Source organism: Pleurodeles waltl, chromosome 3_1 (assembly GCF_031143425.1).
Source record: "Pleurodeles waltl isolate 20211129_DDA chromosome 3_1, aPleWal1.hap1.20221129, whole genome shotgun sequence".
Taxonomy (NCBI): Eukaryota; Metazoa; Chordata; class Amphibia; order Caudata; family Salamandridae; genus Pleurodeles; species Pleurodeles waltl.
This window is the reverse complement of record NC_090440.1, coordinates 1,988,655,711-1,988,677,111: the sequence shown is the minus strand read 5'-3', so window position 1 is coordinate 1,988,677,111 and position 21,401 is coordinate 1,988,655,711. Positions and strand designations below refer to the sequence as shown.

The 21,401-nt window shown below is 43.9% G+C and overlaps 5 non-coding genes across 5 annotated transcripts; all 5 read left to right on the top strand.

The window, feature by feature from the left end:
* The first annotated feature begins 3,078 nt into the window (after window positions 1–3,078).
* On the top strand, window positions 3,079–3,296 carry LOC138286116 (small nucleolar RNA U3). Its single transcript, XR_011201810.1, has one exon. It is a non-coding gene; the product is annotated as a small nucleolar RNA U3 (small nucleolar RNA).
* Window positions 3,297–7,417: 4,121 nt separating this feature from the next.
* LOC138286150 (small nucleolar RNA U3) lies at window positions 7,418–7,635 on the top strand. The gene has a single exon (XR_011201842.1). It is a non-coding gene; the product is annotated as a small nucleolar RNA U3 (small nucleolar RNA).
* A 4,285-nt stretch (window positions 7,636–11,920) lies between these two features.
* LOC138285988 (small nucleolar RNA U3) lies at window positions 11,921–12,138 on the top strand. The gene has a single exon (XR_011201688.1). It is a non-coding gene; the product is annotated as a small nucleolar RNA U3 (small nucleolar RNA).
* Window positions 12,139–16,261: 4,123 nt separating this feature from the next.
* Window positions 16,262–16,479, top strand: LOC138286139 (small nucleolar RNA U3). Its single transcript, XR_011201832.1, has one exon. It is a non-coding gene; the product is annotated as a small nucleolar RNA U3 (small nucleolar RNA).
* A 4,121-nt stretch (window positions 16,480–20,600) lies between these two features.
* LOC138286100 (small nucleolar RNA U3) lies at window positions 20,601–20,818 on the top strand. Its single transcript, XR_011201794.1, has one exon. It is a non-coding gene; the product is annotated as a small nucleolar RNA U3 (small nucleolar RNA).
* Window positions 20,819–21,401: the final 583 nt, after the last annotated feature.

Genomic DNA, 21,401 nt, shown 5'->3' with positions numbered 1-21,401 from the left:
TCTGGTCTAATATTCTAGCAAATGTCGTTTTTTTGGCTTTCCTGTTTAATTTAAAGCATTCTTACCTCATTGAACGAAATGTTGAGCTGTCAGCATAGGCGTTGTTCCTCTGCTGTCACATTAGTTAAATGCCCTGTCCCCTCGCTTTTGTCAATAACTCTCAACAGAAGACGTTTAATGATCCCTTTGGGCCCCTAATAATGTTCTCGTATGCTATATTAGAACACTGCAAGATTGATAGCCTCATGAAGAAAATCGGAATGCCAGCAGCTTTTAAACAGTAGAATAATCCCTGTACCTTGAAAATGGTAAAGCTGCAATGTGTGGAACCCCGGAGGCCGCCATTTTGGAGTTCAAACATGCCCCAATGCCGGGGAAACGAGGTGGGTGGGTTGGCGGCATGGCGTGAATTGGAGAAGGTTCCGCTCTGGCGGCAGGCCAGTTGAGTGCTTCAAAACTTTGCCTAATCTTGGCTTTATAGGAGCCAGGAGCGTAGCCCGACTGCCTTCCCAGCAATGTCCTTTTTTAAAATAATGAAATAAATAGATAAGTAAATATAAAAACAAAAAACAAAGTAAGACTAAATTGTGGTACCCTCTAGCCTGCTGGAAGAGGGGATGTGGACTGTTTTTCGCCTTCAACTTGAGCCTGTCGTGCTGAAGCAATACTTTAGTTAGCGGCATAGACCACAGCAGCAGTTTTTAAAGTCTGTATCACTTACCATCTGAGAGCTAAGCCAGATGGCAGCAAAAATGCTGTTGTGACATCTTCCTGTGCCACTGGAACAGAGTGGCATAGCGTTATAAAAAGTTTCTGAAGAAAGAAACTGGAACTAGTGGGGCATATTTAAGAGAGGCTTGCACTGCAGTTGCGTGACTTCTAGTGACGCAACAGCGGTCAGACCTTTTAACCATATCTAGGAGATCACGCAAAGCCACTTGGCGTGGCTTTGAATAGTCCCGTAGATAGTGATTAAGGCAAGGCATTGTAAAGCGGTGCGCTGGCTTACTCTGCATTAGGGAGGCGATCCAAGGGCTTTGCAGTGTGTGTTCCAACGCAACACCCATGTTGTTAGACGCATCCCCAAATTTACAGAGCCATGTAAATCTGGGAATGCACCAACACCTTACCCCTCCCCAGGGGAGGGTCAGTGAGGAGAAATATCTTTATTTCTCTTTGTTGTTTCCCCTTTCTATGTGTGCTGCGTTTTGCAGCACGCATAGGAAAAGGGAAAAGCCTCCCAAGATTGTTTTTGTGTAGGAAGGTGCCTCTTCCTTCACAAAAACAATTTTGCCTACAACGCATACAACCTTGCACCATGGTGCAAGGTTGCCGGCGCTGGCTCTAGGCAGTCAAAATGGCTCCAGCGCAGTGGAAAAGGACAGTATTGCATACATATAACACATTATTGCCCGTTTTCTTTGACACAGGGCACAGCAATGTGACTTGCTGTGCTGCCCTGCGCCAAAATTTCGTAAATCTGCCCCAGTGTTTGTAAGTGTCAGAGAGTTGTTGCAGAAAAGCCCTGATCTGGAAAGGAAGGGCAGAGTTGTATTTATGAAATAACTGTCTTTTGTTGATGGCTGTTCCTTTCTTCATTTGAGGAAGGGCTGGATGACGGATACATTCACTGAAATGTTCGGTTCCTATTCTGAAGAATACTAGGATCAAAATTGGCCCGACAAGGATTCACTCCCCGGTGAACGGAATCTTCTGTACAAGAAAAATAAACCGTGTTTTGGATACTTCTATAATACAGAGATGCCTAAAAGTCATGGGGCCTGGAAAAGCTGCATATGTTCAAAGCGGCTGGTAGGACAAGGTGTTGCTGATGTGAAGGCTTTCTTTGATGTCCAGGTATTCAGAGCTCATCTGAAAGTGGTAGGTTCCGTTGTAACCCGTGGTTCCTGCGGAATGCCATCGCCTTGTAAGGGTCTTACACGTGAACTGGGGGAGAGTTACTTTGTTTGGGGAGACTGATTGAAGACATTGCCATACATTTGATCTGTGGTGCAACTTTTCAAAATGTAAAGGTAGGTTGCTTGCTACACCTTTTGTTTCCATACTTGCAAACCTACCAGGTCGTTTCTCATTCACTAGCAATCAGTATCACGCTTTCGGCACATTGAAAGGTCATAATCTGAACCAAATATTCTGATTGAAAACTGTCTTCCTGCAAAATCCTGTGGAACCTGCCGTTTTGTTTCAAGTTTTCCCCATTTTCCCTTGTGTAAGGCATTGCAGTAGTCCAAATGAGTGCTAATTAATGCTCTGCCTCTTAACATGTAAATCGATTTGCGTCAGGAAGTTGAACATCTCACCAAGATATCTGAGGATGAAACTACCAGAGAAATCCATGTCTTGGCTTGAGCTTCAAAATGAAGGCTGTGAACAAGAATAATTCCCAGTGTTTTCACCACCTACACTTTCAGCACAGTATGATGTGAACTCAGAGGGCAAGTGTGTGCTGCTTTACTTGAACAGAGTAAGCGCTCTGGTGATTCTGTCCGATCTCCAGTAAAATTCACCCACTTCGTGCAGTCTGATAATGCGTAGCCATCTTGAAATGGTAATAATTGTCATTTAGTGCAGTGCCGAAAGCTCTGGAAGTAACGGTAGACTGTCTTTTTTGTGAGTTTACCAACTGTTTCTCTTACTTTTTAAACAAGTTAAAATGTGTTTGTTGCGGTAAACGAGAGCAGGAAAGGAAAGTATGGCTGCCGTTTCTTTACCTGTTTGAACTTTAACTTTCATACTGTAGTCCTCTGTCTGTTTCAGGAGCAGCCAACAGGTAACCTGTGTGTGTGTGTGTGTCTGTGTGTGAGACAGGGCCGGGAAAAGGCAGGCTGAATTTGATTGGTGGCTGATTTCTGATATGCAAATTTTTAAAGCATTGTGTCACCCGAGTTCTAGGGAGAACTCTTTCTTGCACAGAAATGCACGCGCATCTGCTGAATGCTATTTTGTGGTCTTATCTATATATTTATATGTTTTTTGACTTGATGCCCAACAGGTGCTTACTGTAGGTAAGAAGGGTTTCCACTTTTTCTGTCTGTGTGAGCTGGAAGTGGTTCAGGCAAGACTATACTTTCAGGGATCATTTCTATAGTTTTTAACTGAGGAAATGTGTTCGAAAGTGTCTGGTCTTCGCTAACCACGAGGAAGAGTTGTAGTGTTTTCTTCTGAGCGTGAAGCCAGTGGACAGTGTTGCATTTGTGCAGCTGCTGTCTGCTATTGATGAACGTTCCTCTCTTCTTTTACAAAGAACTGGAGGAAGGAAACACAAACTGAGTGGTTAGCTTCTTGTTTCAGTTTAAGAGAGTACAGCATTTTTAACTTCTTTTCTTGGATATTTGATGGTTGCCAGATTCTCACTTGACTTGTATTTGCAATCACCTCTTTTGGGCTTTTTTGGGGCTTTCTTTTATAAACTGAGCTTTTCAAACGGTCTTTCTAATCGTAATTTGGTACATTTAAGTAAAGAGGGTCTTTTCAAATGGACCCGAGGAAGGGGAAGATTTACTCACCTTTTACGCAACTCAGCAGGACAACTTGAGGATAAAACGTAGAGAAACAAAGATATTTCTCCTTGTTGCTCCTCAGTTGGGAAGGCGTACGCGTTCCCAGGTTTACTACTCTTAGTAAATCTGGGAATGCATGAAAGAGCATGGGTGGATGCCTAAGATCACCCACTCCCTACCCATGGAACGCCTTCCCGGCAAACAGTAACGCAAGGCAGCGACTTGCGCTGCCATGGGTTACTCTAGATTTATTAAGACATGCAATGCCACGCAAGGTGGCCTTGCGTGGTTTAGTAAACCTCACTGATGCCCTGGTGTTGCCTTACGCTGTGATAACGCAAGCGTTTCATAAATCTGGGCCTCTATGTTTGATCTATTTTTAGAGTTTAGACATCTTCCACACAATTAGTGCCGCTCAGTGGCTTATCGCCCTGTCGAATTGACGTGGGGAAAAGGGGCTTTCTAATGCTAGTTAGTCTTTTTAGACTAAAACCAAGAGTAACACCCTGGTCACAGGTCCTAAAATGTATAAGGCTGTTGAGGATCTTAGACCGATGAGGACAAAGAACGCCGTCTTGGGCATTTGCTAAGGTGTTGCACGGGGACTCGCATAGCACAAAGTAACGTAAGCGTAAAGGATTGCATCTGATTACTTACCATAAAAGCCTGTAGGCGCAGCAGAAAATCATTCAGCTTCCCAGGAACGCTCGCACAACCTCTAGTACATCAAGGGCTAGATGTCTTAGGACATTGGAATTTTTTAAGATTCATTGGGGACAGTGAAGTTGCAACAATCAAATAATGGTTGGAATAAGCCATCTGGTCTAATATTCTAGCAAATGTCGTTTTTTTGGCTTTCCTGTTTAATTTAAAGCATTCTTACCTCATTGAACGAAATGTTGAGCTGTCAGCATAGGCGTCGTTCCTCTGCTGTCACATTAGTTAAATGCCCTGTCCCCTCGCTTTTGTCAATAACTCTCAACAGAAGACGTTTAATGATCCCTTTGGGCCCCTAATAATGTTCTCGTATGCTATATTAGAACACTGCAAGATTGATAGCCTCATGAAGAAAATCGGAATGCCAGCAGCTTTTAAACAGTAGAATAATCCCTGTACCTTGAAAATGGTAAAGCTGCAATGTGTGGAACCCCGGAGGCCGCCATTTTGGAGTTCAAACGTGCCCCAATGCCGGGGAAACGAGGTGGATGGGTTGGCGGCAGAGCGTGAATTGGAGAAGGTTCCGCTCTGGCGGCAGGCCAGTTGAGTGCTTCAAAACTTTGCCTAATCTTGGCTTTATAGGAGCCAGGAGCGTAGCCCGACTGCCTTCCCAGCAATGTCCTTTTTTAAAATAATGAAATAAATAGATAAGTAAATATAAAAACAAAAAACAAAGTAAGACTAAATTGTGGTACCCTCTAGCCTGCTGGAAGAGGGGATGTGGACTGTTTTTCGCCTTCAACTTGAGCCTGTCGTGCTGAAGCAATACTTTAGTTAGCGGCATAGACCACAGCAGCAGTTTTTAAAGTCTGTATCACTTACCATCTGAGAGCTAAGCCAGATGGCAGCAAAAATGCTGTTGTGACATCTTCCTGTGCCACTGGAACAGAGTGGCATTGCGTTATAAAAAGTTTCTGAAGAAAGAAACTGGAACTAGTGGGGCATATTTAAGAGAGGCTTGCACTGCAGTTGCGTGACTTCTAGTGACGCAACAGCGGTCAGACCTTTTAACCATATCTAGGAGATCACGCAAAGCCACTTGGCGTGGCTTTGAATAGTCCCGTAGATAGTGATTAAGGCAAGGCATTGTAAAGCGGTGCGCTGGCTTACTCTGCATTAGGGAGGCGATCCAAGGGCTTTGCAGTGTGTGTTCCAACGCAACACCCATGTTGTTAGACGCATCCCCAAATTTACAGAGCCATGTAAATCTGGGAATGCACCAACACCTTACCCCTCCCCAGGGGAGGGTCAGTGAGGAGAAATATCTTTATTTCTCTTTGTTGTTTCCCCTTTCTATGTGTGCTGCGTTTTGCAGCACGCATAGGAAAAGGGAAAAGCCTCCCAAGATTGTTTTTGTGTAGGAAGGTGCCTCTTCCTTCACAAAAACAATTTTGCCTACAACGCAGACAACCTTGCACCATGGTGCAAGGTTGCCGGCGCTGGCTCTAGGCAGTCAAAATGGCTCCAGCGCAGTGGAAAAGGACAGTATTGCATACATATAACACATTATTGCCCGTTTTCTTTGACACAGGGCACAGCAATGTGACTTGCTGTGCTGCCCTGCGCCAAAATGTCGTAAATCTGCCCCAGTGTTTGTAAGTGTCAGAGAGTTGTTGCAGAAAAGCCCTGATCTGGAAAGGAAGGGCAGAGTTGTATTTATGAAACAACTGTCTTTTGTTGATGGCTGTTCCTTTCTTCATTTGAGGAAGGGCTGGATGACGGATACATTCACTGAAATGTTCGGTTCCTATTCTGAAGAATACTAGGATCAAAATTGTCCCGACAAGGATTCACTCCCCGGTGAACGGAATCTTCTGTACAAGAAAAATAAACCGTGTTTTGGATACTTCTATAATACAGAGATGCCTAAAAGTCATGGGGCCTGGAAAAGCTGCATATGTTCAAAGCGGCTGGTAGGACAAGGTGTTGCTGATGTGAAGGCTTTCTTTGATGTCCAGGTATTCAGAGCTCATCTGAAAGTGGTAGGTTCCGTTGTAACCCGTGGTTCCTGCGGAATGCCATCGCCTTGTAAGGGTCTTACACGTGAACTGGGGGAGAGTTACTTTGTTTGGGGAGACTGATTGAAGACATTGCCATACATTTGATCTGTGGTGCAACTTTTCAAAATGTAAAGGTAGGTTGCTTGCTACACCTTTTGTTTCCATACTTGCAAACCTACCAGGTCGTTTCTCATTCACTAGCAATCAGTATCACGCTTTCGGCACATTGAAAGGTCATAATCTGAACCAAATATTCTGATTGAAAACTGTCTTCCTGCAAAATCCTGTGGAACCTGCCGTTTTGTTTCAAGTTTTCCCCATTTTCCCTTGTGTAAGGCATTGCAGTAGTCCAAATGAGTGCTAATTAATGCTCTGCCTCTTAACATGTAAATCGATTTGCGTCAGGAAGTTGAACATCTCACCAAGATATCTGAGGATGAAACTACCAGAGAAATCCATGTCTTGGCTCGAGCTTCAAAATGAAGGCTGTGAACAAGAATAATTCCCAGTGTTTTCACCACCTACACTTTCAGCACAGTATGATGTGAACTCAGAGGGCAAGTGTGTGCTGCTTTACTTGAACAGAGTAAGCGCTCTGGTGATTCTGTCCGATCTCCAGTAAAATTCACCCACTTCGTGCAGTCTGATAATGCGTAGCCATCTTGAAATGGTAATAATTGTCATTTAGTGCAGTGCCGAAAGCTCTGGAAGTAACGGTAGACTGTCTTTTTTGTGAGTTTACCAACTGTTTCTCTTACTTTTTAAACAAGTTAAAATGTGTTTGTTGCGGTAAACGAGAGCAGGAAAGGAAAGTATGGCTGCCGTTTCTTTACCTGTTTGAACTTTAACTTTCATACTGTAGTCCTCTGTCTGTTTCAGGAGCAGCCAACAGGTAACCTGTGTGTGTGTGTGTGTCTGTGTGTGAGACAGGGCCGGGAAAAGGCAGGCTGAATTTGATTGGTGGCTGATTTCTGATATGCAAATTTTTAAAGCATTGTGTCACCCGAGTTCTAGGGAGAACTCTTTCTTGCACAGAAATGCACGCGCATCTGCTGAATGCTATTTTGTGGTCTTATCTATATATTTATAATTTTTTTGTCTTGATGCCCAACAGGTGCTTAATGTAGGTAAGAAGTGTTTCCACTTTTTCTGTCTGTGTGAGCTGGAAGTGGTTCAGGCAAGACTATACTTTCAGGGATCATTTCTATAGTTTTTAACTGAGGAAATGTGTTCGAAAGTGTCTGGTCTTCGCTAACCACGAGGGAGAGTTGTAGTGTTTTCTTCTGAGCGCGAAGCCAGTGGATAGTGTTGCATTTGTGCAACTGCTGTCTGCTATTGATGAACGTTCCTCTCTTCTTTTACGAAGAACTGGAGGAAGGAAACACAAACTGAGTGGTTAGCTTCTTGTTTCAGTTTAAGAGAGTACAGCATTTTAAACTTCTTTTCTTGGATGTTTGATGGTTGCCAGATTCTCACTTGACTTGTATTTGCAATCACCTCTTTTGGGCTTTTTTGGGGCTTTCTTTTATAAACTGAGCTTTTCAAACGGTCTTTCTAATCGTAATTTGGTACATTTAAGTAAAGAGGGTCTTTTCAAATGGACCCGGGGAAGGGGAAGATTTACTCACCTTTTACGCAACTCAGCAGGACAACTTGAGGATAAAACGTAGAGAAACAAAGATATTTCTCCTTGTTGCTCCTCAGTTGGGAAGGCGTACGCGTTCCCAGGTTTACTACTCTTAGTAAATCTGGGAATGCATGAAAGAGCATGGGTGGATGCCTAAGATCACCCACTCCCTACCCATGGAACGCCTTCCCGGCAAACAGTAACGCAAGGCAGCGACTTGCGCTGCCATGGGTTGCTCTAGATTTATTAAGACATGCAATGCCACACAAGGTGGCCTTGCGTGGTTTAGGAAACCTCACTGATGCCCTGGTGTTGCCTTACGCTGTGATAACGCAAGCGTTTCATAAATCTGGGCCTCTATGTTTGATCTATTTTTAGAGTTTAGACATCTTCCACACAATTAGTGCCGCTCAGTGGCTTATCGCCCTGTCGAATTGACGTGGGGAAAAGGGGCTTTCTAATGCTAGTTAGTCTTTTTAGACTAAAACCAAGAGTAACACCCTGGTCACTGGTCCTAAAATGTATAAGGCTGTTGAGGATCTTAGACCGATGAGGACAAAGAACGCCGTCTTGGGTATTTGCTAAGGTGTTGCACGGGGAGTCGCATAGCACAAAGTAACGTAAGCGTAAAGGATTGCATCTGATTACTTACCATAAAAGCCTGTAGGCGCAGCAGAAAATCATTCAGCTTCCCAGGAACGCTCGCACAACCTCTAGTACATCAAGGGCTAGATGTCTTAGGACATTGGAATTTTTTAAGATTCATTGGGGACAGTGAAGTTGCAACAATCAAATAATGGTTGGAATAAGCCATCTGGTCTAATATTCTAGCAAATGTCGTTTTTTTGGCTTTCCTGTTTAATTTAAAGCATTCTTACCTCATTGAACGAAATGTTGAGCTGTCAGCATAGGCGTCGTTCCTCTGCTGTCACATTAGTTAAATGCCCTGTCCCCTCGCTTTTGTCAATAACTCTCAACAGAAGACGTTTAATGATCCCTTTGGGCCCCTAATAATGTTCTCGTATGCTATATTAGAACACTGCAAGATTGATAGCCTCATGAAGAAAATCGGAATGCCAGCAGCTTTTAAACAGTAGAATAATCCCTGTACCTTGAAAATGGTAAAGCTGCAATGTGTGGAACCCCGGAGGCCGCCATTTTGGAGTTCAAACATGCCCCAATGCCGGGGAAACGAGGTGGGTGGGTTGGCGGCAGAGCGTGAATTGGAGAAGGTTCCGCTCTGGCGGCAGGCCAGTTGAGTGCTTCAAAACTTTGCCTAATCTTGGCTTTATAGGAGCCAGGAGCGTAGCCCGACTGCCTTCCCAGCAATGTCCTTTTTTAAAATAATGAAATAAATAGATAAGTAAATATAAAAACAAAAAACAAAGTAAGACTAAATTGTGGTACCCTCTAGCCTGCTGGAAGAGGGGATGTGGACTGTTTTTCGCCTTCAACTTGAGCCTGTCGTGCTGAAGCAATACTTTAGTTAGCGGCATAGACCACAGCAGCAGTTTTTAAAGTCTGTATCACTTACCATCTGAGAGCTAAGCCAGATGGCAGCAAAAATGCTGTTGTGACATCTTCCTGTGCCACTGGAACAGAGTGGCATAGCGTTATAAAAAGTTTCTGAAGAAAGAAACTGGAACTAGTGGGGCATATTTAAGAGAGGCTTGCACTGCAGTTGCGTGACTTCTAGTGACGCAACAGCGGTCAGACCTTTTAACCATATCTAGGAGATCACGCAAAGCCACTTGGCGTGGCTTTGAATAGTCCCGTAGATAGTGATTAAGGCAAGGCATTGTAAAGCGGTGCGCTGGCTTACTCTGCATTAGGGAGGCGATCCAAGGGCTTTGCAGTGTGTGTTCCAACGCAACACCCATGTTGTTAGACGCATCCCCAAATTTACAGAGCCATGTAAATCTGGGAATGCACCAACACCTTACCCCTCCCCAGGGGAGGGTCAGTGAGGAGAAATATCTTTATTTCTCTTTGTTGTTTCCCCTTTCTATGTGTGCTGCGTTTTGCAGCACGCATAGGAAAAGGGAAAAGCCTCCCAAGATTGTTTTTGTGTAGGAAGGTGCCTCTTCCTTCACAAAAACAATTTTGCCTACAACGCAGACAACCTTGCACCATGGTGCAAGGTTGCCGGCGCTGGCTCTAGGCAGTCAAAATGGCTCCAGCGCAGTGGAAAAGGACAGTATTGCATACATATAACACATTATTGCCCGTTTTCTTTGACACAGGGCACAGCAATGTGACTTGCTGTGCTGCCCTGCGCCAAAATGTCGTAAATCTGCCCCAGTGTTTGTAAGTGTCAGAGAGTTGTTGCAGAAAAGCCCTGATCTGGAAAGGAAGGGCAGAGTTGTATTTATGAAACAACTGTCTTTTGTTGATGGCTGTTCCTTTCTTCATTTGAGGAAGGGCTGGATGACGGATACATTCACTGAAATGTTCGGTTCCTATTCTGAAGAATACTAGGATCAAAATTGTCCCGACAAGGATTCACTCCCCGGTGAACGGAATCTTCTGTACAAGAAAAATAAACCGTGTTTTGGATACTTCTATAATACAGAGATGCCTAAAAGTCATGGGGCCTGGAAAAGCTGCATATGTTCAAAGCGGCTGGTAGGACAAGGTGTTGCTGATGTGAAGGCTTTCTTTGATGTCCAGGTATTCAGAGCTCATCTGAAAGTGGTAGGTTCCGTTGTAACCCGTGGTTCCTGCGGAATGCCATCGCCTTGTAAGGGTCTTACACGTGAACTGGGGGAGAGTTACTTTGTTTGGGGAGACTGATTGAAGACATTGCCATACATTTGATCTGTGGTGCAACTTTTCAAAATGTAAAGGTAGGTTGCTTGCTACACCTTTTGTTTCCATACTTGCAAACCTACCAGGTCGTTTCTCATTCACTAGCAATCAGTATCACGCTTTCGGCACATTGAAAGGTCATAATCTGAACCAAATATTCTGATTGAAAACTGTCTTCCTGCAAAATCCTGTGGAACCTGCCGTTTTGTTTCAAGTTTTCCCCATTTTCCCTTGTGTAAGGCATTGCAGTAGTCCAAATGAGTGCTAATTAATGCTCTGCCTCTTAACATGTAAATCGATTTGCGTCAGGAAGTTGAACATCTCACCAAGATATCTGAGGATGAAACTACCAGAGAAATCCATGTCTTGGCTTGAGCTTCAAAATGAAGGCTGTGAACAAGAATAATTCCCAGTGTTTTCACCACCTACACTTTCAGCACAGTATGATGTGAACTCAGAGGGCAAGTGTGTGCTGCTTTACTTGAACAGAGTAAGCGCTCTGGTGATTCTGTCCGATCTCCAGTAAAATGCACCCACTTCGTGCAGTCTGATAATGCGTAGCCATCTTGAAATGGTAATAATTGTCATTTAGGCCCGTATTTATACTTTTTTAGCCCCGCATTTGCGTCACTTTTTGACGCAAAAGCGGCGCAAACTTGCAAAATACAATTGCATTTTGTAACTTTGCGCCGTTTTTGCGTCAAAAAGCGGCGCAAATGCGGCGCAAAAAAAGTATAAATACGGGCCTTAGTGCAGTGCCGAAAGCTCTGGAAGTAACGGTAGACTGTCTTTTTTGTGAGTTTACCAATTGTTTCTCTTACTTTTTAAACAAGTTAAAATGTGTTTGTTGCGGTAAACGAGAGCAGGAAAGGAAAGTATGGCTGCCGTTTCTTTACCTGTTTGAACTTTAACTTTCATACTGTAGTCCTCTGTCTGTTTCAGGGGCAGCCAACAGGTAACCTGTGTGTGTGTGTGTGTGTGTCTGTGTGTGAGACAGGGCCGGGAAAAGGCAGGCTGAATTTGATTGGTGGCTGATTTCTGATATGCAAATTTTTTAAAGCATTGTGTCACCCGAGTTCTAGGGAGAACTCTTTCTTGCACAGAAATGCACGCGCATCTGCTGAATGCTATTTTGTGGTCTTATCTATATATTTATATGTTTTTTGACTTGATGCCCAACAGGTGCTTACTGTAGGTAAGAAGGGTTTCCACTTTTTCTGTCTGTGTGAGCTGGAAGTGGTTCAGGCAAGACTATACTTTCAGGGATCATTTCTATAGTTTTTAACTGAGGAAATGTGTTCGAAAGTGTCTGGTCTTCGCTAACCACGAGGAAGAGTTGTAGTGTTTTCTTCTGAGCGCGAAGCCAGTGGACAGTGTTGCATTTGTGCAGCTGCTGTCTGCTATTGATGAACGTTCCTCTCTTCTTTTACGAAGAAGTGGAGGAAGGAAACACAAACTGAGTGGTTAGCTTCTTGTTTCAGTTTAAGAGAGTACAGCATTTTAAACTTCTTTTCTTGGATATTTGATGGTTGCCAGATTCTCACTTGACTTGTATTTGCAATCACCTCTTTTGGGCTTTTTTGGGGCTTTCTTTTATAAACTGAGCTTTTCAAACGGTCTTTCTAATCGTAATTTGGTACATTTAAGTAAGGAGGGTCTTTTCAAATGGACCCGGGGAAGGGGAAGATTTACTCACCTCTTACGCAACTCAGCAGGACAACTTGAGGATAAAACGTAGAGAAACAAAGATATTTCTCCTTGTTGCTCCTCAGTTGGGAAGGCGTACGCGTTCCCAGGTTTACTACTCTTAGTAAATCTGGGAATGCATGAAAGAGCATGGGTGGATGCCTAAGATCACCCACTCCCTACCCATGGAACGCCTTCCCGGCAAACAGTAACGCAAGGCAGCGACTTGCGCTGCCATGGGTTACTCTAGATTTATTAAGACATGCAATGCCACGCAAGGTGGCCTTGCGTGGTTTAGTAAACCTCACTGATGCCCTGGTGTTGCCTTACGCTGTGATAACGCAAGCGTTTCATAAATCTGGGCCTCTATGTTTGATCTATTTTTAGAGTTTAGACATCTTCCACACAATTAGTGCCGCTCAGTGGCTTATCGCCCTGTCGAATTGACGTGGGGAAAAGGGGCTTTCTAATGCTAGTTAGTCTTTTTAGACTAAAACCAAGAGTAACACCCTGGTCACAGGTCCTAAAATGTATAAGGCTGTTGAGGATCTTAGACCGATGAGGACAAAGAACGCCGTCTTGGGCATTTGCTAAGGTGTTGCACGGGGACTCGCATAGCACAAAGTAACGTAAGCGTAAAGGATTGCATCTGATTACTTACCATAAAAGCCTGTAGGCGCAGCAGAAAATCATTCAGCTTCCCAGGAACGCTCGCACAACCTCTAGTACATCAAGGGCTAGATGTCTTAGGACATTGGAATTTTTAAAGATTCATTGGGGACAGTGAAGTTGCAACAATCAAATAATGGTTGGAATAAGCCATCTGGTCTAATATTCTAGCAAATGTCGTTTTTTTGGCTTTCCTGTTTAATTTAAAGCATTCTTACCTCATTGAACGAAATGTTGAGCTGTCAGCATAGGCGTCGTTCCTCTGCTGTCACATTAGTTAAATGCCCTGTCCCCTCGCTTTTGTCAATAACTCTCAACAGAAGACGTTTAATGATCCCTTTGGGCCCCTAATAATGTTCTCGTATGCTATATTAGAACACTGCAAGATTGATAGCCTCATGAAGAAAATCGGAATGCCAGCAGCTTTTAAACAGTAGAATAATCCCTGTACCTTGAAAATGGTAAAGCTGCAATGTGTGGAACCCCGGAGGCCGCCATTTTGGAGTTCAAACATGCCCCAATGCCGGGGAAACGAGGTGGGTGGGTTGGCGGCAGAGCGTGAATTGGAGAAGGTTCCGCTCTGGCGGCAGGCCAGTTGAGTGCTTCAAAACTTTGCCTAATCTTGGCTTTATAGGAGCCAGGAGCGTAGCCCGACTGCCTTCCCAGCAATGTCCTTTTTTAAAATAATGAAATAAATAGATAAGTAAATATAAAAACAAAAAACAAAGTAAGACTAAATTGTGGTACCCTCTAGCCTGCTGGAAGAGGGGATGTGGACTGTTTTTCGCCTTCAACTTGAGCCTGTCGTGCTGAAGCAATACTTTAGTTAGCGGCATAGACCACAGCAGCAGTTTTTAAAGTCTGTATCACTTACCATCTGAGAGCTAAGCCAGATGGCAGCAAAAATGCTGTTGTGACATCTTCCTGTGCCACTGGAACAGAGTGGCATAGCGTTATAAAAAGTTTCTGAAGAAAGAAACTGGAACTAGTGGGGCATATTTAAGAGAGGCTTGCACTGCAGTTGCGTGACTTCTAGTGACGCAACAGCGGTCAGACCTTTTAACCATATCTAGGAGATCACGCAAAGCCACTTGGCGTGGCTTTGAATAGTCCCGTAGATAGTGATTAAGGCAAGGCATTGTAAAGCGGTGCGCTGGCTTACTCTGCATTAGGGAGGCGATCCAAGGGCTTTGCAGTGTGTGTTCCAACGCAACACCCATGTTGTTAGACGCATCCCCAAATTTACAGAGCCATGTAAATCTGGGAATGCACCAACACCTTACCCCTCCCCAGGGGAGGGTCAGTGAGGAGAAATATCTTTATTTCTCTTTGTTGTTTCCCCTTTCTATGTGTGCTGCGTTTTGCAGCACGCATAGGAAAAGGGAAAAGCCTCCCAAGATTGTTTTTGTGTAGGAAGGTGCCTCTTCCTTCACAAAAACAATTTTGCCTACAACGCAGACAACCTTGCACCATGGTGCAAGGTTGCCGGCGCTGGCTCTAGGCAGTCAAAATGGCTCCAGCGCAGTGGAAAAGGACAGTATTGCATACATATAACACATTATTGCCCGTTTTCTTTGACACAGGGCACAGCAATGTGACTTGCTGTGCTGCCCTGCGCCAAAATGTCGTAAATCTGCCCCAGTGTTTGTAAGTGTCAGAGAGTTGTTGCAGAAAAGCCCTGATCTGGAAAGGAAGGGCAGAGTTGTATTTATGAAACAACTGTCTTTTGTTGATGGCTGTTCCTTTCTTCATTTGAGGAAGGGCTGGATGACGGATACATTCACTGAAATGTTCGGTTCCTATTCTGAAGAATACTAGGATCAAAATTGTCCCGACAAGGAGTCACTCCCCGGTGAACGGAATCTTCTGTACAAGAAAAATAAACCGTGTTTTGGATACTTCTATAATACAGAGATGCCTAAAAGTCATGGGGCCTGGAAAAGCTGCATATGTTCAAAGCGGCTGGTAGGACAAGGTGTTGCTGATGTGAAGGCTTTCTTTGATGTCCAGGTATTCAGAGCTCATCTGAAAGTGGTAGGTTCCGTTGTAACCCGTGGTTCCTGCGGAATGCCATCGCCTTGTAAGGGTCTTACACGTGAACTGGGGGAGAGTTACTTTGTTTGGGGAGACTGATTGAAGACATTGCCATACATTTGATCTGTGGTGCAACTTTTCAAAATGTAAAGGTAGGTTGCTTGCTACACCTTTTGTTTCCATACTTGCAAACCTACCAGGTCGTTTCTCATTCACTAGCAATCAGTATCACGCTTTCGGCACATTGAAAGGTCATAATCTGAACCAAATATTCTGATTGAAAACTGTCTTCCTGCAAAATCCTGTGGAACCTGCCGTTTTGTTTCAAGTTTTCCCCATTTTCCCTTGTGTAAGGCATTGCAGTAGTCCAAATGAGTGCTAATTAATGCTCTGCCTCTTAACATGTAAATCGATTTGCGTCAGGAAGTTGAACATCTCACCAAGATATCTGAGGATGAAACTACCAGAGAAATCCATGTCTTGGCTTGAGCTTCAAAATGAAGGCTGTGAACAAGAATAATTCCCAGTGTTTTCACCACCTACACTTTCAGCACAGTATGATGTGAACTCAGAGGGCAAGTGTGTGCTGCTTTACTTGAACAGAGTAAGCGCTCTGGTGATTCTGTCCGATCTCCAGTAAAATGCACCCACTTCGTGCAGTCTGATAATGCGTAGCCATCTTGAAATGGTAATAATTGTCATTTAGTGCAGTGCCGAAAGCTCTGGAAGTAACGGTAGACTGTCTTTTTTGTGAGTTTACCAACTGTTTCTCTTACTTTTTAAACAAGTTAAAATGTGTTTGTTGCGGTAAACGAGAGCAGGAAAGGAAAGTATGGCTGCCGTTTCTTTACCTGTTTGAACTTTAACTTTCATACTGTAGTCCTCTGTCTGTTTCAGGGGCAGCCAACAGGTAACCTGTGTGTGTGTGTGTGTGTCTGTGTGTGAGACAGGGCCGGGAAAAGGCAGGCTGAATTTGATTGGTGGCTGATTTCTGATATGCAAATTTTTAAAGCATTGTGTCACCCGAGTTCTAGGGAGAACTCTTTCTTGCACAGAAATGCACGCGCATCTGCTGAATGCTATTTTGTGGTCTTATCTATATATTTATATGTTTTTTGACTTGATGCCCAACAGGTGCTTACTGTAGGTAAGAAGGGTTTCCACTTTTTCTGTCTGTGTGAGCTGGAAGTGGTTCAGGCAAGACTATACTTTCAGGGATCATTTCTATAGTTTTTAACTGAGGAAATGTGTTCGAAAGTGTCTGGTCTTCGCTAACCACGAGGAAGAGTTGTAGTGTTTTCTTCTGAGCGCGAAGCCAGTGGACAGTGTTGCATTTGTGCAGCTGCTGTCTGCTATTAATGAACGTTCCTCTCTTCTTTTACGAAGAACTGGAGGAAGGAAACACAAACTGAGTGGTTAGCTTCTTGTTTCAGTTTAAGAGAGTACAGCATTTTAAACTTCTTTTCTTGGATATTTGATGGTTGCCAGATTCTCACTTGACTTGTATTTGCAATCACCTCTTTTGGGCTTTTTTGGGGCTTTCTTTTATAAACTGAGCTTTTCAAACGGTCTTTCTAATCGTAATTTGGTACATTTAAGTAAGGAGGGTCTTTTCAAATGGACCCGGGGAAGGGGAAGATTTACTCACCTCTTACGCAACTCAGCAGGACAACTTGAGGATAAAACGTAGAGAAACAAAGATATTTCTCCTTGTTGCTCCTCAGTTGGGAAGGCGTACGCTTTCCCAGGTTTACTACTCTTAGTAAATCTGGGAATGCATGAAAGAGCATGGGTGGATGCCTAAGATCACCCACTCCCTACCCATGGAACGCCTTCCCGGCAAACAGTAACGCAAGGCAGCGACTTGCGCTGCCATGGGTTACTCTAGATTTATTAAGACATGCAATGCCACGCAAGGTGGCCTTGCGTGGTTTAGTAAACCTCACTGATGCCCTGGTGTTGCCTTACGCTGTGATAACGCAAGCGTTTCATAAATCTGGGCCTCTATGTTTGATCTATTTTTAGAGTTTAGACATCTTCCACACAATTAGTGCCGCTCAGTGGCTTATCGCCCTGTCGAATTGACGTGGGGAAAAGGGGCTTTCTAATGCTAGTTAGTCTTTTTAGACTAAAACCAAGAGTAACACCCTGGTCACAGGTCCTAAAATGTATAAGGCTGTTGAGGATCTTAGACCGATGAGGACAAAGAACGCCGTCTTGGGCATTTGCTAAGGTGTTGCACGGGGACTCGCATAGCACAAAGTAACGTAAGCGTAAAGGATTGCATCTGATTACTTACCATAAAAGCCTGTAGGCGCAGCAGAAAATCATTCAGCTTCCCAGGAACGCTCGCACAACCTCTAGTACATCAAGGGCTAGATGTCTTAGGACATTGGAATTTTTAAAGATTCATTGGGGACAGTGAAGTTGCAACAATCAAATAATGGTTGGAATAAGCCATCTGGTCTAATATTCTAGCAAATGTCGTTTTTTTGGCTTTCCTGTTTAATTTAAAGCATTCTTACCTCATTGAACGAAATGTTGAGCTGTCAGCATAGGCGTCGTTCCTCTGCTGTCACATTAGTTAAATGCCCTGTCCCCTCGCTTTTGTCAATAACTCTCAACAGAAGACGTTTAATGATCCCTTTGGGCCCCTAATAATGTTCTCGTATGCTATATTAGAACACTGAAAGATTGATAGCCTCATGAAGAAAATCGGAATGCCAGCAGCTTTTAAACAGTAGAATAATCCCTGTACCTTGAAAATGGTAAAGCTGCAATGTGTGGAACCCCGGAGGCCGCCATTTTGGAGTTCAAACATGCCCCAATGCCGGGGAAACGAGGTGGGTGGGTTGGCGGCAGAGCGTGAATTGGAGAAGGTTCCGCTCTGGCGGCAGGCCAGTTGAGTGCTTCAAAACTTTGCCTAATCTTGGCTTTATAGGAGCCAGGAGCGTAGCCCGACTGCCTTCCCAGCAATGTCCTTTTTTAAAATAATGAAATAAATAGATAAGTAAATATAAAAACAAAAAACAAAGTAAGACTAAATTGTGGTACCCTCTAGCCTGCTGGAAGAGGGGATGTGGACTGTTTTTCGCCTTCAACTTGAGCCTGTCGTGCTGAAGCAATACTTTAGTTAGCGGCATAGACCACAGCAGCAGTTTTTAAAGTCTGTATCACTTACCATCTGAGAGCTAAGCCAGATGGCAGCAAAAATGCTGTTGTGACATCTTCCTGTGCCACTGGAACAGAGTGGCATAGCGTTATAAAAAGTTTCTGAAGAAAGAAACTGGAACTAGTGGGGCATATTTAAGAGAGGCTTGCACTGCAGTTGCGTGACTTCTAGTGACGCAACAGCGGTCAGACCTTTTAACCATATCTAGGAGATCACGCAAAGCCACTTGGCGTGGCTTTGAATAGTCCCGTAGATAGTGATTAAGGCAAGGCATTGTAAAGCGGTGCGCTGGCTTACTCTGCATTAGGGAGGCGATCCAAGGGCTTTGCAGTGTGTGTTCCAACGCAACACCCATGTTGTTAGACGCATCCCCAAATTTACAGAGCAATGTAAATCTGGGAATGCACCAACACCTTACCCCTCCCCAGGGGAGGGTCAGTGAGGAGAAATATCTTTATTTCTCTTTGTTGTTTCCCCTTTCTATGTGTGCTGCGTTTTGCAGCACGCATAGGAAAAGGGAAAAGCCTCCCAAGATTGTTTTTGTGTAGGAAGGTGCCTCTTCCTTCACAAAAACAATTTTGCCTACAACGCAGACAACCTTGCACCATGGTGCAAGGTTGCCGGCGCTGGCTCTAGGCAGTCAAAATGGCTCCAGCGCAGTGGAAAAGGACAGTATTGCATACATATAACACATTATTGCCCGTTTTCTTTGACACAGGGCACAGCAATGTGACTTGCTGTGCTGCCCTGCGCCAAAATGTCGTAAATCTGCCCCAGTGTTTGTAAGTGTCAGAGAGTTGTTGCAGAAAAGCCCTGATCTGGAAAGGAAGGGCAGAGTTGTATTTATGAAACAACTGTCTTTTGTTGATGGCTGTTCCTTTCTTCATTTGAGGAAGGGCTGGATGACGGATACATTCACTGAAATGTTCGGTTCCTATTCTGAAGAATACTAGGATCAAAATTGTCCCGACAAGGATTCACTCCCCGGTGAACGGAATCTTCTGTACAATAAAAATAAACCGTGTTTTGGATACTTCTATAATACAGAGATGCCTAAAAGTCATGGGGCCTGGAAAAGCTGCATATGTTCAAAGCGGCTGGTAGGACAAGGTGTTGCTGATGTGAAGGCTTTCTTTGATGTCCAGGTATTCAGAGCTCATCTGAAAGTGGTAGGTTCCGTTGTAACCCGTGGTTCCTGCGGAATGCCATCGCCTTGTAAGGGTCTTACACGTGAACTGGGGGAGAGTTACTTTGTTTGGGGAGACTGATTGAAGACATTGCCATACATTTGATCTGTGGTGCAACTTTTCAAAATGTAAAGGTAGGTTGCTTGCTACACCTTTTGTTTCCATACTTGCAAACCTACCAGGTCGTTTCTCATTCACTAGCAATCAGTATCACGCTTTCGGCACATTGAAAGGTCATAATCTGAACCAAATATTCTGATTGAAAACTGTCTTCCTGCAAAATCCTGTGGAACCTGCCGTTTTGTTTCAAGTTTTCCCCATTTTCCCTTGTGTAAGGCATTGCAGTAGTCCAAATGAGTGCTAATTAATGCTCTGCCTCTTAACATGTAAATCGATTTGCGTCAGGAAGTTGAACATCTCACCAAGATATCTGAGGATGAAACTACCAGAGAAATCCATGTCTTGGCTTGAGCTTCAAAATGAAGGCTGTGAACAAGAATAATTCCCAGTGTTTTCACCACCTACACTTTCAGCACAGTATGATGTGAACTCAGAGGGCAAGTGTGTGCTGCTTTACTTGAACAGAGTAAGCGCTCTGGTGATTCTGTCCGATCTCCAGTAAAATGCACCCACTTCGTGCAGTCTGATAATGCGTAGCCATCTTGAAATGGTAATAATTGTCATTTAGTGCAGTGCCGAAAGCTCTGGAAGTAACGGTAGACTGTCTTTTTTGTGAGTTTACCAACTGTTTCTCTTACTTTTTAAACAAGTTAAAATGTGTTTGTTGCGGTAAACGAGAGCAGGAAAGGAAAGTATGGCTGCCGTTTCTTTACCTGTTTGAACTTTAACTTTCATACTGTAGTCCTCTGTCTGTTTCAGGGGCAGCCAACAGGTAACCTGTGTGTGTGTGTGTGTCTGTGTGTGAGACAGGGCCGGGAAAAGGCAGGCTGAATTTGATTGGTGGCTGATTTCTGATATGCAAATTTTTAAAGCATTGTGTCACCCGAGTTCTAGGGAGAACTCTTTCTTGCACAGAAATGCACGCGCATCTGCTGAATGCTATTTTGTGGTCTTATCTATATATTTATATGTTTTTTGACTTGATGCCCAACAGGTGCTTACTGTAGGTAAGAAGGGTTTCCACTTTTTCTGTCTGTGTGAGCTGGAAGTGGTTCAGGCAAGACTATACTTTCAGGGATCATTTCTATAGTTTTTAACTGAGGAAATGTGTTCGAAAGTGTCTGGTCTTCGCTAACCACGAGGAAGAGTTGTAGTGTTTTCTTCTGAGCGCGAAGCCAGTGGACAGTGTTGCATTTGTGCAGCTGCTGTCTGCTATTGATGAACGTTCCTCTCTTCTTTTACGAAGAACTGGAGGAAGGAAACACAAACTGAGTGGTTAGCTTCTTGTTTCAGTTTAAGAGAGTACAGCATTTTAAACTTCTTTTCTTGGATATTTGATGGTTGCCAGATTCTCACTTGACTTGTATTTGAAATCACCTCTTTTGGGCTTTTTTGGGGCTTTCTTTTATAAACTGAGCTTTTCAAACGGTCTTTCTAATCGTAATTTGGTACATTTAAGTAAGGAGGGTCTTTTCAAATGGACCCGGGGAAGGGGAAGATTTACTCACCTCTTACGCAACTCAGCAGGACAACTTGAGGATAAAACGTAGAGAAACAAAGATATTTCTCCTTGTTGCTCCTCAGTTGGGAAGGCGTACGCGTTCCCAGGTTTACTACTCTTAGTAAATCTGGGAATGCATGAAAGAGCATGGGTGGATGCCTAAGATCACCCACTCCCTACCCATGGAACGCCTTCCCGGCAAACAGTAACGCAAGGCAGCGACTTGCGCTGCCATGGGTTACTCTAGATTTATTAAGACATGCAATGCCACGCAAGGTGGCCTTGCGTGGTTTAGTAAACCTCACTGATGCCCTGGTGTTGCCTTACGCTGTGATAACGCAAGCGTTTCATAAATCTGG